Source organism: Ambystoma mexicanum, chromosome 4q, assembly GCF_040938575.1.
Source record: "Ambystoma mexicanum isolate Mex_15411 chromosome 4q, UKY_AmexF1_1, whole genome shotgun sequence".
Lineage (NCBI taxonomy): Eukaryota > Metazoa > Chordata > Amphibia > Caudata > Ambystomatidae > Ambystoma > Ambystoma mexicanum.
Genome location: NC_090928.1, coordinates 1,259,897,221 through 1,259,912,330, shown reverse-complemented (window position 1 = coordinate 1,259,912,330; position 15,110 = coordinate 1,259,897,221).

Sequence of the window (15,110 nt, the reverse complement as noted above, 5' to 3'; positions counted from 1 at the left end):
CTAGCTCGCTCTATGTTCTCTATCAGGCTCTCCATGTGCTTGCACTCTAGATCACTCTATGTTCTCTATCAGGCTCTTTAAGTGCTCGCACTCTAGCTCGCTCTATGATCTCTATCAGGCTCTCCATGTGCTTGCTCTCTAGCTCTCTCTCTGTTCTCGCTCAGGCTCTCCATCTGCTTGCTCTCTAACTCTCTCTATGTTCTCTATCAGGCTCCACATCTGCTCACTCTCTAGCTCTCTGTGAGTTCTCTATCAGGCTCTTCATGTGCTCACTCTATAGCTCTCTCTATGTTCTCTATCAGGCTCTCCATGTGCTTGCTATCTAACTGTCTCTATGTCCTCTATCAGGCTCTTCGTGTTCTTGCTCTCTAGCTCGCTCTGTGCTCTCTATCAGGCTCTCCATGTGCGTTCTCTCTAGCTCTCTGTGTTCTCCATCAGGCTCTCCATGTGCTCGATCTCTAGCTTGCTCTATGTTCACTATCAGGCTATCCATGTGCTTGCTCTCTAGCTCTCTGTGTGTTCTATATCAGGCTCTCCATGTGCTCACTCTCAAACACTCTCTCTCTGTTCTCAATCAGGCTCTCCATGTGCTCACTCTCTAGATCTCTCTGTGTTCTCTATCAGGCTCTCCGCGTGCTTGCTCTCTAGCTCTCTCTGTGCTCTCTATCAGGCTCTCCATGTGCTCCCTCTCTAGCTCTCTCTATGTTCTCTATCATGCTCCTCACATGCTTGTTCTCTAGATCTCTCTATGTTCTCTATTAGGCTCTCCATGTGTTCTCTCTCTCTCTGGCTCTGTCTATTTTCTCTATCAGGCTCTTCATATTCTTGCTCTCTAGCTCTCTCTGTGTTCTCCATCAGGCTCTCCATGTGTTCGCTCTCTAGCTCTCTATGTTCTCGATCATGCTCTCCATGTGCTTGCTCTCTAGCTTGCTCTATGTTCTCTAAAAGGCTCTTCATGTGCTTGCTCTCTACCTCTCTCTGTGTTCTCTATCAGGCTCTCCATGTGCTCACTCTCTAGCTCGCTCTGTGTTCTCTATCAGGCTTTCCATGTGCTCACTCCCAGACACTCTCTCTGTTCTCTATCAGGCTCTCCACATGCTTGCTCTCTAGATCTCTCTGTGTTCTCTATCAGGCTGTCCAGGTGCTCGCTCTCAAGCACTCTCTCTGTTCTCTGTCAGGCACTCCACGTGCATGCTCTCTAGCTCACTGTGTTCTCTATCAGGCTCTCCATATGCTTGCTCTTTAGCTCTCTGTGTTCTCTATCAGGATCTCCATGTGCTCGCTCTCTAGCTCGCTCTATGTTCACTATCAGGCTCTCCATGTGCTCACTCTCAAGCACTCTCTCTGTTCTCTATCAGGCTCTCCACATGCTTGCTCTATAGATCTCTCTATGTTCTCGATCAGGCTCTCCATGTGCTCGCATACTAGCTTGCTCTTTGTTCTCTAAAAGGCTCTTCCTGTGCTTTCTCTCTAGCGCTCTCTGTGTTCTCTATCAGGCTCTCCATGTGCTCGCTCTCTAGCTCGCTCTATGTTCTCTATCAGGCTTTCCATGTGCTCCCTCCCCGGCACTCTCTCTCTTCTCTATCAGGCTCTCCACATGCTCGCTCTCTAGATCTCTCTATGTTCTCTATCAGGCTCTTCATATGTTTGCACTCTAGCTCTCTCTATATTCTCTCTCAGGCTCTCCATGTGTTTGCTCTCTAGCTCGCTCTATGTTCCCTATCAGGCTCTCCACATGCTTGCTCTCAAGCTCTCTGTGTGTTCTCTATCAGGCTCTTCATGTGCTCACTCTCAAGCACTCTCTCTGTTCTCTATCAGGCTCTCCATATGCTCACTCTCTAGCTCTCTCTGTTCTCTATCAGGCTCTCCACGTGCTTGATCTCTAGCTCTCTCTGTGCTCTCTATCAAGCTCTCCATGTGCTCGCTCTCTAGCTCTCTCTATGTTCTCTATCACGCTCTCCACGTGCTTGCTCTCTAGATCTCTCTATGTTCTCTATCAGGCTCTCCATGTGCTCTCTCTCTCTAGCTCTCTCTATTTTCTCTATCAGGCTCTTCATATTCTTGCTCTCTAGCTCTCCCTGTGTTCTCCATCAGGCTCTCCGTGTATTCGTTCTCTAGCTCTCTATGTTCTCGTTCAGGCTCTCCATGTGCTTGCACTCTAGCTCGCTCTATGTTCTCTATCAGGCTCTCCATGTGCTCGCTCTCTAGCTCTCTCTATGTTCTCTATCAGGCTCTCCATGTGCTTGCTCTCTAGCTCTCTCTATGTTCTCTATGAGGCTCCCCATCTGCATGCTCTCTAGCTCTCTGTGAGTTCTCTATCAGGGCCTCCATGTGCTCGCTCTCTAGCTCGCACTATGATCTCTATCAGGCTCTCCATGTGCTTGCTCTCTAGCTCTTTCTCTGTTCTCGCTCAGGCTCTCCATCTGCATGCTCTCTAGCTCTCTCTATGTTCTCTATCAGGCTCTCCATCTGCTCGCTCTCTAGCTCTCTGTGAGTTCTCTATCAGGCTCTTCATGTGCTCGCTCTCTAGCTCTCTCTGTGTTCTCTGTCAGGCTCTCCATGTGCTTGCTCTCTAACTCTCTCTATGTTCTCTATAAGGCTCTCCATGTGCTCGGTCTATGTTCTCTATCAGGCTCTTCCTGTGCTTGCTCTCTAGCTCTCTCTATGTTCTCTATCAGGCTCTTCATGTGATCGCTCTCTAGCTCGCTCTATGTTCTCTATCAGGCTCTCCATGTGCTTGCACTCTAGATCACTCTATGTTCTCTATCAGGCTCTTTAAGTGCTTGCACTCTAGCTCGCTCTATGATCTCTATCAGGCTCTCCATGTGCTTGCTCTCTAGCTCTCTCTCTGTTCTCGCTCAGGCTCTCCATCTGCTTGCTCTCTAGCTCTCTCTATGTTCTCTATCAGGCTCCACATCTGCTCACTCTCTAGCTCTCTGTGAGTTCTCTATCAGGCTCTTCATGTGCTCGCTCTCTAGCTCTCTCTATGTTCTCTATCAGGCTCTCCATGTGCTTGCTATCTAACTCTCTCTATGTCCTCTATCAGGCTCTTCGTGTTGTTGCTCTCTAGCTCGCTCTATGTTCTCTATCAGCCTCTCCATGTGCTCACTCCCAGGCACTCTCTCTGTTCTCTATCAGGCTCTCCAGGTGCTTGCTCTCTAGCTCACTCTTTGTTCTCTATCAGGCTCTCCATATGCTTTCTCTCTAGCTCTCTGTGTTCTCCATCAGGCTCTCTAGCTCGCTCTCTGTTCTCTATCAGGCTCTCCACGTGCTTGCTCTCTAGATCTCTCTATGTTCTCTATCAGGCTCTCCATGTGCTTGCTCTCTAACTCTCTGTGTGTTCTATATCAGGCTCTCCATGTGCTCACTCTCAAGCACTCTCTCTCTGTTCTCAATCAGGCTCTCCATGTGCTCACTCTCTAGATCTCTCTGTGTTCTCTATCAGGCTCTCCGCGTGCTTGCTCTCTAGCTCTCTGTGTGCTCTCTATCAGGCTCTCCATGTGCTCACTCTCTAGCTCTCTCTATGTTCTCTATCATGCTCTTCACATGCTTGTTCTCTAGATCTCTTTATTTTCTCTATCAGGCTCTTCATATTCCTGCTCTCTAGCTCTCTCTGTGTTCTCCATCAGGCTCTCCATGTGTTCGCTCTCTAGCTCTCTATGTTCTCGATCATGCTCTCCATGTGCTTGCTCTCTAGCTTGCTCTATGTTCTCTAAAAGGCTCTTCATGTGCTTGCTCTCTACCTCTCTCTGTGTTCTCTATCAGGCTCTCCATGTGCTCACTCTCTAGCTCGCTCTGTGTTCTCTATCAGGCTTTCCATGTGCTCACTCCCAGACACTCTCTCTGTTCTCTATCAGGCTCTTCAGGTGCTTGCTCTCTAGATCTCTCTGTGTTATCTATCAGGCTATTTATGTGCTTGCTCCCTGAGATCTCTCTCTGTTCTCTCTCTCAGACTCTCCATTTGCCCACTCTCAAGCTCTCTGTGTTCTCTATCAGGCTCTCCAGGTGCTCGCTCTCAAGCACTCTCTCTGTTCTCTATCAGGCACTCCACGTGCATGCTCTCTAGCTCACTGTGTTCTCTATCAGGCTATCCATGTGCTTGCTCTTTAGCTCTCTGTGTTCTCTATCAGGCTCTCCATGTGCTCGCTCTCTAGCTCGCTCTATGTTCACTATCAGGCTCTCCATGTGCTCACTCTGAAGCACTCTCTCTGTTCTCTATCAGGCTCTCCACGTGCTTGCTCTCTAGATCTCTCTATGTTCTCGATCAGGCTCTCCATGTGCTCGCATACTAGCTTGCTCTTTTTTCTCTAAAAGGCTCTTCATGTGCTTTCTCTCTAGCGCTCTCTGTGTTCTCTATCAGGCTCTCCATGTGCCCGCTCTCTAGCTCGCTCTATGTTCTCTATCAGGCTCTCCACGTGCTCGCTCTCTAGATCTCTGTATGTTCTCTATCAGGCTCTTCATGTGTTTGCACTCTAGCTCTCTCTATGTTCTCTCTCAGGCTCTCCATGTGTTTGCTCTCTAGCTCGCTCTATGTTCCCTATCAGGCTCTCCATGTGCTTGCTCTCTAGCTCTCTGTGTGTTCTCTATCAGACTTTCCATGTGCTCACTCTCAAGCACTCTCTCTGTTCTCTATCAGGCTCTCCATGTGCTCACTCTCTAGCTCTCTCTGTTCTCTATCAGGCTCTCCACGTGCTTGATCTCTAGCTCTCTCTGTGCTCTCTATCAGGTTCTCCATGTGCTCGCTCCCTAGCTCTCTCTATGTTCTCTATCACGCTCTCCACATGCTTGCTCTCTAGATCTCTCTATGTTCTCTATCAGGCTCTCCATGTGCTCTCTCTCTCTAGCTCTCTCTATTTTCTCTATCAGGCTCTTCATATTCTTGCTCTCTAGCTCTCTCTGTGTTCTCCATCAGGCTCTCCGTGTATTCGTTCTCTAGCTCTCTATGTTCTCGTTCAGGCTCTCCATGTGCTTGCACTCTAGCTCGCTCTATGTTCTCTATCAGGCTCTCCATGTGCTTGCTCTCTAGCTCTCTCTATGTTCTCTATGAGGCTCTCCATCTGCATGCTCTCTAGCTCTCTGTGAGTTCTCTATCAGGCCCTCCATGTGCTCGCTCTCTAGCTCGCACTATGATCTCTATCAGGCTCTCCATGTGCTTGCTCTCTAGCTCTTTCTCTGTTCTCGCTCAGGCTCTCCATCTGCATGCTCTCTCTATGTCCTCTATCAGGCTCTCCACCTGCTCGCTCTCTAGCTCTCTATGTCTTCTCTGTCAGGCTCTCCATGTGCTTGCTCTCTAGCTCTCTCTATGTTCTCTATAAGGCTCTCCATGTGCTCGGTCTATGTTCTCTATCAGGCTCTTCCTGTGCTTGCTCTCTAGCTCTCTCTATGTTCTCTATCAGGCTCTTCATGTGATCGCTCTCTAGCTCGCTCTATGTTCTCTATCAGGCTCTCCATGTGCTTCCACTCTAGATCACTCTATGTTCTCTATCAGGCTCTTTAAGTGCTCGCACTCTAGCTCGCTCTATGATCTCTATCAGGCTCTCCATGTGCTTGCTCTCTAGCTCTCTCTCTGTTCTCGCTCAGGCTCTCCATCTGCTTGCTCTCTAGCTCTCTCTATGTTCTCTATCAGGCTCCACATCTGCTCACTCTCTAGCTCTCTGTGAGTTCTCTATCAGACTCCTCCTGTGCTCACTCTCTAGCTCTCTCTATGTTCTCTATCAGGCTCTCCATGTGCTTGCTATCTAACTCGCTCTATGTCCTCTATCAGGCTCTTTGTGTACTTGCTCTCTAGCTCGCTCTATGTTCTCTATCAGCCTCTTCATGTGCTCACTCCCAGGCACTCTCTCTGTTCTCTATCAGGCTCTCTAGGTGCTTGCTCTCTAGCTCACTCTTTGTTCTCTATCAGGCTCTCCATGTGCTTTCTCTCTAGCTCTCTGTGTTCTCCATCAGGCTCTCCATGTGCTCGCTCTCTAGCTCGCTCTCTGTTCTCTATCAGGCTCTCCACGTGCTTGCTCTCTAGATCTCTCTATGTTCTCTATCCGGCTCTCCATGTGCTTGCTCTCTAGCTCTCTGTGTGTTCTATATCAGGCTCTCCATGTGCTCACTCTCTAGATCTCTCTGTGTTCTCTATCAGGCTCTCCGCGTGCTTGCTCTCTAGCTCTCTCTGTGCTCTCTATCAGGCTCTCCATGTGCTCACTCTCTAGCTCTCTCTATGTTCTCTATCATGCTCTTCACATGCTTGTTCTCTAGATCTCTCTATGTTCTCTATTAGGCTCTCCATGTGCTCTCTCTCTCTGGCTCTCTCTATTTTCTCTATCAGGCTCTTCATATTCTTGCTCTCTAGCTCTCTCTGTGTTCTCCATCAGGCTCTCCATGTGTTCACTCTCTAGCTCTCTGTGTTCTCGATCATGCTCTCCATGTGCTTGCTCTCTAGCTTGCTCTATGTTCTCTAAAAGGCTCTTCATGTGCTTGCTCTCTACCTCTCTCTGTCTTCTCTATCATGCTCTCCATGTGCTCACTCTCTAGCTCGCTCTGTGTTCTCTATCAGGCTTTCCATGTGCTCACTCCCAGACACTCTCTCTGTTCTCTATCAGGCTCTCCAGGTGCTTGCTCTCCAGATCTCTCTGTGTTCTCTATCAGGCTATTTATGTGCTTGCTCCCCGAGATCTCTCTCTGTTCTCTCTCTCAGACTCTCCATTTGCCCACTCTCAAGCTCTATGTGTTCTCTATCAGGCTCTCCAGGTGCTCGCTCTCAAGCACTCTCTCTGTTCTCTATCAGGCACTCCACGTGCATGCTCTCTAGCTTACTCTGTGTTCTCTATCAGGCTCTCCCTGTGCTAGCTCTTTAGCTCTCTGTGTTCTCTATCAGGCTCTCCATGTGCTCGCTCTCTAGCTCGCTCTATGTTCACTATCAGGCTCTCCATGTGCTCACTCTCAAGCACTCTCTCTGTTCTCTATCAGGCTCTCCATGTGCTCACTCTCTAGCTCTCTATGTTCTCTATCAGGCTCTCCATGTGCTTGATCTCTAGCTCTCTCTGTGCTCTCCATCATGCTCTCCATGTGCTTGCTCTCTAGCTCTCTCTATGTTCTCTATCACGCTCTCCACGTGCTTGCTTTCTAGATCCCTCTATATTCTCTATCAGGCTCTCCATGTGCTCTCTCTCTCTCGCTCTCTCTATTTTCTCTATCAGGCTCTTCATATTCTTTCTCTCTAGCTCTCTCTGTGTTCTCCATCAGGCTCTCCGTGTATTCGCTCTCTAGCTCTCTATGTTCTCGGTCAGGCTCTCCATGTGCTTGCACTCTAGCTTGCTCTATGTTCTCTATCAGGCTCTCCATGTGCTCACTCTCTAGCTCTCTCTATGTTCTCTATCAGGCTCTCCATGTGCTCGTTCTCTAGCTCGCTCTATGTTCTCTATCAGGCTCTTCATGTGCTCGCTCTCTAGCTCTCTCTATGTTCTCTATGAGGCTCTCCATGTGCTAGCGCTCTAGCTCTCTGTGAGTTCTCTATCAGGCCCTCCATGTGCTTGCTCTCTAGCTCGCACTATGATCTCTATTAGGCTCTCCATGTGCTTGCTCTCTAGCTCTTTCTCTGTTCTTGCTCAGGCTCTCCACCTGCTTGCTCTCTAGCTCTCTCCATGTTCTCTATCAGGCTCTCCATCTGCTCGCTCTCTAGCTCTCTGTGAGTTCTCTATCAGGCTCTTCATGTGCTCGCTCTTTGTTCTCTAAAAGGCTCTTCATGTGCTTTCTCTCTAGCGCTCTCTGTGTTCTCTATCAGGCTCTCCATGTGCTCGCTTTCTAGCTCGCTCTATGTTCTCTATCAGGCTTTCCATGCGCTCCCTCCCAGGCACTCTCTCTCTTCTCTATCAGGCTCTTCACGTGCTTGCTCTCTAGATCTCTCTATGGTCTCTATCAGGCTCTTCATGTGTTTGCACTCTAGCTCTCTCTATGTTCTCTCTCAGGCTCTCCATGTGTTCGCTCCCTAGCTCGCTCTATGTTCTCTATCAGGCTCTCCATGTGCTTGCTCCCTAGCTCTCTGTGTGTTCTCTAGCATGCTCTCCATGTGTTCACTCTCAAGCACTCTCTCTGTTCTCTATCAGGCTCTCCATGTGCTCGCTCTCTTGCTCTCTCTGTTCTCTATCAGGCTCTCCACGTGCCTGATCTCTAGCTCTCTCTGTGCTCTCTATCAGGCTCTCCATGTGCTCGCTCTCTAGCTCTCTCTATGTTCTCTATCATGCTCTCCAGGTGCTCGCTCTCAAGCACTCTCTCTGTTCTCTATCAGGCTCTCCATGTGCTTGCTCTCTAGCTCTCTGTGTTCTCTATCAGGATCTCCATGTGCTCGCTCTCTAGCTCGCTCTATGTTCTCTATCAGGCTGTCCACGTGCTTGCTCTCTACATCTCTCTATGTTCTCGCTCAGGCTCTCCATCTGCTTGCTCTCTAGCTCTCTCTATGTTCTCTATCAGGCTCCACATCTGCTCACTCTCTAGCTCTCTTTGAGTTCTCTATCAGGCTCTCCATGTGCTTGCTATCTAACTCGCTCTATGTCCTCTATCAGGCTCTTCGTGTACTTGCTCTCTAGCTCGCTCTATGTTCTCTATCAGCCTCTCCATGTGCTCACTCCCAGGCACTCTCTCTGTTCTCTATCAGGCTCTCTAGGTGCTTGCTCTCTAGCTCACTCTTTGTTCTCTATCAGGCTCTCCATGTGCTTTCTCTCTAGCTCTCTGTGTTCTCCATGAGGCTCTCCATGTGCTCGCTCTCTAGCTCGCTCTCTGTTCTCTATCAGGCTCTCCATGTGCTTGCTCTCTAGATCTCTCGATGTTCTCTATCAGGCTCTCCATGTGCTTGCTCTCTAGCTCTCTGGGTGTTCTATATCAGGCTCTCCATGTGCTCACTCTCAAGCACTCTCTCTCTGTTCTCAATCAGGCTCACCATGTGCTCACTCTCTAGATCTCTCGGTGTTCTCTATCAGGCTCTCTGCGTGCTTGCTCTCTAGCTCTCTCTGGGCTCTCTATCAGGCTCTCCATGTGCTCACTCTCTAGCTCTCTCTATGTTCTCTATCATGCTCTTCACATGCTTGTTCTCTAGATCTCCCTATGTTCTCTATTAGGCTCTCCATGTGCTCTCTCTCTCTGGCTCTCTTTATTTTCTCTATCAGGCTCTTCATATTCTTGCTCTCTAGCTCTCTCTGTGTTCTCCATCAGGCTCTCCATGTGTTCGCTCTCTAGCTCTCTGTGTTCTCGATCATGCTCTCCATGTGCTTGCTCTCTAGCTTGCTCTATGTTCTCTAAAAGGCTCTTCATGTGCTTGCTCTCTACCTCTCCCTGTCTTCTCTATCATGCTCTCCATGTGCTCACTCTCTAGCTCGCTCTGTGTTCTCTATCAGGCTTTCCATGTGCTCACTCCCAGACACTCTCTCTGTTCTCTATCAGGCTCTCCAGGTGCTTGCTCTCTAGATCTCTCTGTGTTCTCTATCAGGCTATTTATGTGCTTGCTCCCCGAGATCTCTCTATGTTCTCTCTCTCAGACTCTCCATTTGCCCACTCTCAAGCTCTATGTGTTCTCTATCAGGCTCTCCAGGTGCTCACTCTCAAGCACTCTCTCTGTTCTCTATCAGGCACTCCACGTGCATGCTCTCTAGCTTACTCTGTGTTCTCTATCAGGCTCTCCCTGTGCTAGCTCTTTAGCTCTCTGTGTTCTCTATCAGGCTCTCCATGTGCTCGCTCTCTAGCTCGCTCTATGTTCACTATCAGGCTCTCCATGTGCTCACTCTCAAGCACTCTCTGTGTTCTCTATCAGGCTCTCCACGTGCTTGCTCTCTAGATCTCTCTATGTTCTCGATCAGGCTCTCCATGTGCTCGCTCACTAGCTTGCTCTTTGTTCTCTAAAAGGCTCTTCATGTGCTTTCTCTCTAGCGCTCTCTGTGTTCTTTATCATGCTCTCCATGTGCTCGCTCACTAGCTCGCTCTATGTTCTCTATCAGGCTTTCCATGTGCTCCCTCCCAGGCACTCTCTCTCTTCTCTATCAGGCTCTTCATGTGTTTGCACTCTAGCTCTCTCTATGTTCTCTCTCAGGCTCTCCATATGTTCGCTCTCTAGCTTGCTCTATGTTCCCTATCAGACACTCCATGCGCTTGCTCTCTAGCTCTCTGTGTGTTCTCTATCAGGCTCTCCATGTGCTCACTCTCAAGCACTCTCTCTGTTCTCTATCAGGCTCTACATGTGTTCACTCTCTAGCTCTCTATGTTCTCTATCAGGCTCTCCATGTGCTTGATCTCTAGCTCTCTATGTGCTCTCCATCATGCTCTCCATGTGCTCGCTCTCTAGCTCTCTCTATGTTCTCTATCACGCTCTCCACGTGCTTGCTCTCTAGATCCCTCTATGTTCTCTATCAGGCTCTCCATGTGCTCTCTCTCTCTCGCTCTCTCTATTTTCTCTATCAGGCTCTTCATATTCTTTCTCTCTAGTTCTCTCTGTGTTCTCCATCAGGCTCTCCGTGTATTCGCTCTCTAGCTCTCTATGTTCTCGGTCAGGCTCTCCATGTGCTTGCACTCTAGCTCGCTCTATGTTCTCTATCAGGCTCTCCATGTGCTCACTCTCTAGCTCTCTCTATGTTCTCTATCAGGCTCTCCATGTGCTCGCTCTCTAGCTCGCTCTATGTTCTCTATCAGGCTCTTCATGGGCTCGCTCTCTAGTTCTCTCTATGTTCTCTATGAGGCTCTCCATGTGCTAGCGGTCTAGCTCTCTGTGAGTTCTCTATCAGGCCCTCCATGTGCTTGCTCTCTAGCTCGCACTATGATCTCTATTAGGCTCTCCATGTGCTTGCTCTCTAGCTCTTTCTCTGTTCTTGCTCAGGCTCTACACCTGCTTGCTCTCTAGCTCTCTCCATGTTCTCTATCAGGCTCTCCATCTGCTCGCTCTCTAGCTCTCTGTGAGTTCTCTATCAGGCTCTTCATGTGCTCGCTCTTTGTTCTCTAAAAGGCTCTTCATGTGCTTTCTCTCTAGCGCTCTCTGTGTTCTCTATCAGGCTCTCCATGTGCTCGCTTTCTAGCTCGCTCTATGTTCTCTATCAGGCTTTCCATGTGCTCCCTCCCAGGCACTCTCTCTCTTCTCTATCAGGCTCTTCACGTGCTCGCTCTCTAGATCTCTCTATGTTCTCTATCAGGCTCTTCATGTGTTTGCACTCTAGCTCTCTCTATGTTCTCTCTCAGGCTCTCCATGTGTTCGCTCCCTAGCTCGCTCTATGTTCTCTATCAGGCTCTCCATGTGCTTGCTCCCTAGCTCTCTGTGTGTTCTCTAGCATGCTCTCCATGTGCTCATTCTCAAGCACTCTCTCTGTTCTCTATCAGGCTCTCCATGTGCTCGCTCTCTTGCTCTCTCTGTTCTCTTTCAGGCTCTCCACGTGCTTGATCTCTAGCTCTCTCTGTGCTCTCTATCAGGCTCTCCATGTGCTTGCTCTCTAGCTCTCTCTATGTTCTCTATCATGCTCTCCAGGTGCTCGCTCTCAAGCACTCTCTCTGTTCTCTATCAGGCTCTCCATGTGCTTGCTCTCTAGCTCTCTGTGTTCTCTATCAGGATCTCCATCTGCTCGCTCTCTAGCTCGCTCTATGTTCTCTATCAGGCTGTCCACGTGCTTGCTCTCTACATCTCTCTATGTTCTCTATCAGGCTCTTCATGTGCTTGCTCTCTAGATCTCTCTCTGTTCACTCTCAGGCTCTTTATGTGCCCACTCTCAAGCTCTCTGTGTTCTCTATCAGGCTCTCCGGGTGCTCACTCTCAAGCACTCTCTCTGTTCTCTAACGTGCTTGCTCTCTAGATCACCCTATGTTCTCTATCAGGCTTTTCATGTGCTCGCTCTAGCTCGCTCGATGTTCTCTATCAGGCTCTCCATTTGCTCGCTCTCAAGCACTCTCTCTGTTCTCTATCAGGCACTACACGTGCTTGTTATATCGATATCTCTATGTTCTCGATCCAGCTCTTCATGTGCTTGCTCTCAAGCTCGCTCTGTGTTCTCTATCAGGCTCTCCATGTGCTTGACCTCTAGCTCTCTGTGTTCTCTAACAGGCTCTCTGTGTGCTCGCTCTCTTGCTCTCTGTGAGTTCTCTAGCAGGCGCTCCACGTGCTTGCTCTCTAGATCTCTCTATGTTCTCGATCAGGCTCTTCATGTGCTTGCTCTCTAGCTCACTCTGTGTTCTATATCAGGCTCTTCATATGCTTTCTCTCCAGCCCACTCTGGGTTCTCTATCAGGCTCTCCATGTGCTTGCTCTCTAGTTCTCTGTGTTCTTTAACAGGCTCTCCATGTGCTCACTCTCAAGCTCTCTGTGTTCTCTATCAGGCTCTCCAGGTGTTCACACTCAAGCACTCTCTATGTTCTCTATCAGGCACTCCATGTGCTTGCTCTCTAGATCTCTCTATGTTCTCGATCAGGCTCTTCATGTGCCCACTCTCAAGCTCTCTCTGTGTTCTCTATCAGGCTCTCCATATGCCCACTCTCAAGCTCTCTGTGTTCTCTATCAGGCTCTCCAGGTGTTCGCTCTCAAGCACTCTCTATGTTCTCTATCAGGCACTCCACGTGCTCGCTCTCTAGATCTCTCTCTGTTCTCTATCAGGCTCTTCATGTGCTTGCTCTCTAGCTCGCTCTGTGTTCTCTATCAGGCTTTCCATGGGCTCACTCTCCAGCTCTCTCTGTGTTCTCTATCAGGCTCTCCATGTGCTCGCTCACAGGTTCTCTTTGCGTTCTGTCTCAAGCTTTCCACATGTTCCCTCTCAGGTTCTCCTTGTGATCGCTCTTAGGTACTCTCTTTGTTTTTAAACAGGCTCCTAATGTGCTCGCTCTCAAGCTCTCTCTGTGTTCTCTCTCAAACTTTGCCTGTGCTTGCACCCGGGCTCTCCAAGTGTTTGCTCGCAAGCTTTCTCTATATTCTCTATCAGACTCTCCATGTCCTCTCTCTCTAAAGCTCTCTCTATGTTCTCTCTAATGCTTTCCATGTGAATGCTCTCAAGCTCTCTGTGTTCTCTATCAGGATCACTATGTGCTTGCTCACTCGCTCTCTATGTTCTCTATCCGGCCTTTCCATGTGCTCACTCTCAAACTCTTTCTCGGCTCTCAGGCTCTCCATGTGTTCACTCTCAAGCTCTCTGTGTTCTCTATCAGGCTCTCCATGTGCTTGCTCTCTAGATCTCTATGTTCTCCATTAGGGTCTCCATGTGCTCTCTCTCTGTGTTCTCTATCAGGGTTTCCATGTGCTTGCTCTCTGTGTTCTCTATCAGGCTCTCCATCTGCTCGCTCTCATGCTTTCAGTGTTCTCTAGCATGCTCTCCACATGCTTGCTTTCTAGCTCTCTGTGTTCTCTATCGCGGTCTCCATGTGCTCGTTCTCAAGCTCTCTATATTCTCCATCAGTCTCTGTATATGCTCGCTCTCAAGCTCTCTATGTTCTCTATCACGGTCTCCATGTGCTCGCTCTCAAGCTCTCTATATTCTCTATCAGGCTCTCCATGTGCTCGCTCTCAAGCTCTCTATGTTCTCTATCAGGGTCTCCAAGTGCTCGCTCTCAAACTCTCTATATTCTCTATCATGCTCTCCATGTGTTCACTCTCTAGCTCTCTATGTTCTCTAGCAGGGTCTCCATGTGTTCACTCTCTAGCTCTCTATATTCTCTATCAGGCTCTCCATTTGTTCACTCTCTAGCGTTCTATCAAGGTCTCCATGTGCTCTCTCTCAAGCTCTCTATGTTCTCTATCAGGCTCTCTTTGTGCTCACTCTCTAGCTATGTTCTCTATCTGGGTCTACATGTGCTTGCTCTAAAGCTCTCTGTGTTCTCTAACAGGCACTCCATGTGCTCGCTCTCTAGCTCTCTTTGTGTCCTCTACCAGGGTCTCCATGTGATTGCTCTCAATCTCTCTATATTCTCTATCAGGCTCTCTTTGTGCTCGCTCTCTAGCTCTCTGTATTCTCTATTAGGCTCTCTGTGTGCTCGCTCTCTAGCTCTCTATGTTCTCTGTCAGGGTCTCCAGGTGCTCGCTCTCTATATTCTCTATCAGGCTCTCTGTATGCTCGCTGTCTAGCTCTCTGTGTTCTCCATCAGGGTCTCCATGTGCTCGGTCTCAAGTTTTCTGTGTTCTCTAACAGACTCTCCATGTGCTCGTTCTCAAGCTCTCTATATTCTCCATCAGTCTCTGTATATGCTCGCTCTCAAGCTCTCTATGTTCTCTATCACGGTCTCCATGTACTCACTCTTAAGCTCTCTATGTTCTCTATCAGGCTCTCTGTGTGCTCGCTCTCTAGCTATGTTCTCTATCTGGGTCTCCATGTGCTCGCTCTCAAGCTCTCTATATTCTCTATCAGGCTCTCCATGTGCTCGCTCTCAAGCTCTCTATGTTCTCTATCAGGGTCTCCAAGTGCTCGCTCTCAAACTCTCTATATTCTCTATCAGGCTCTCCATGTGTTCACTCTCTAGCTCTCTATGTTCTCTAGCAGGGTCTCCATGTGTTCACTCTCTAGCTCTCTATATTCTCTATCAGGCTCTCCATTTGTTCACTCTCTAGCGTTCTATCAAGGTCTCCATGTGCTCTCTCTCAAGCTCTCTATGTTCTCTATCAGGCTCTCTGTGTGCTCACTCTCTAGCTATGTTCTCTATCCGGGTCTACATGTGCTTGCTCTAAAGCTCTCTGTGTTCTCTAACAGGCACTCCATGTGCTCGCTCTCTAGCTCTCTTTGTGTCCTCTACCAGGGTCTCCATGTGATTGCTCTCAATCTCTCTATATTCTCTATCAGGCTCTCTTTGTGCTCGCTCTCTAGCTCTCTGTATTCTCTATTAGGCTCTCTGTGTGCTCGCTCTCTAGCTCTCTATGTTCTCTGTCAGGGTCTCCAGGTGCTCGCTCTCTATATTCTCTATCAGGCTCTCTGTATGCTCGCTGTCTAGCTCTCTGTGTTCTCCATCAGGGTCTCCATGTGCTCGGTCTCAAGTTTTCTGTGTTCTCTAACAGACTCTCCATGTGCTCGCTCTCAAGCTCTCTTTGTGTCCTCTACCAGGGTCTCCATGCGCTAGCTCTCAATCGCTCTCTGTGTTCTCTGTCAGACTTTCCATGTGGTTGCATTTAAGCTCTCTCTTCTTTT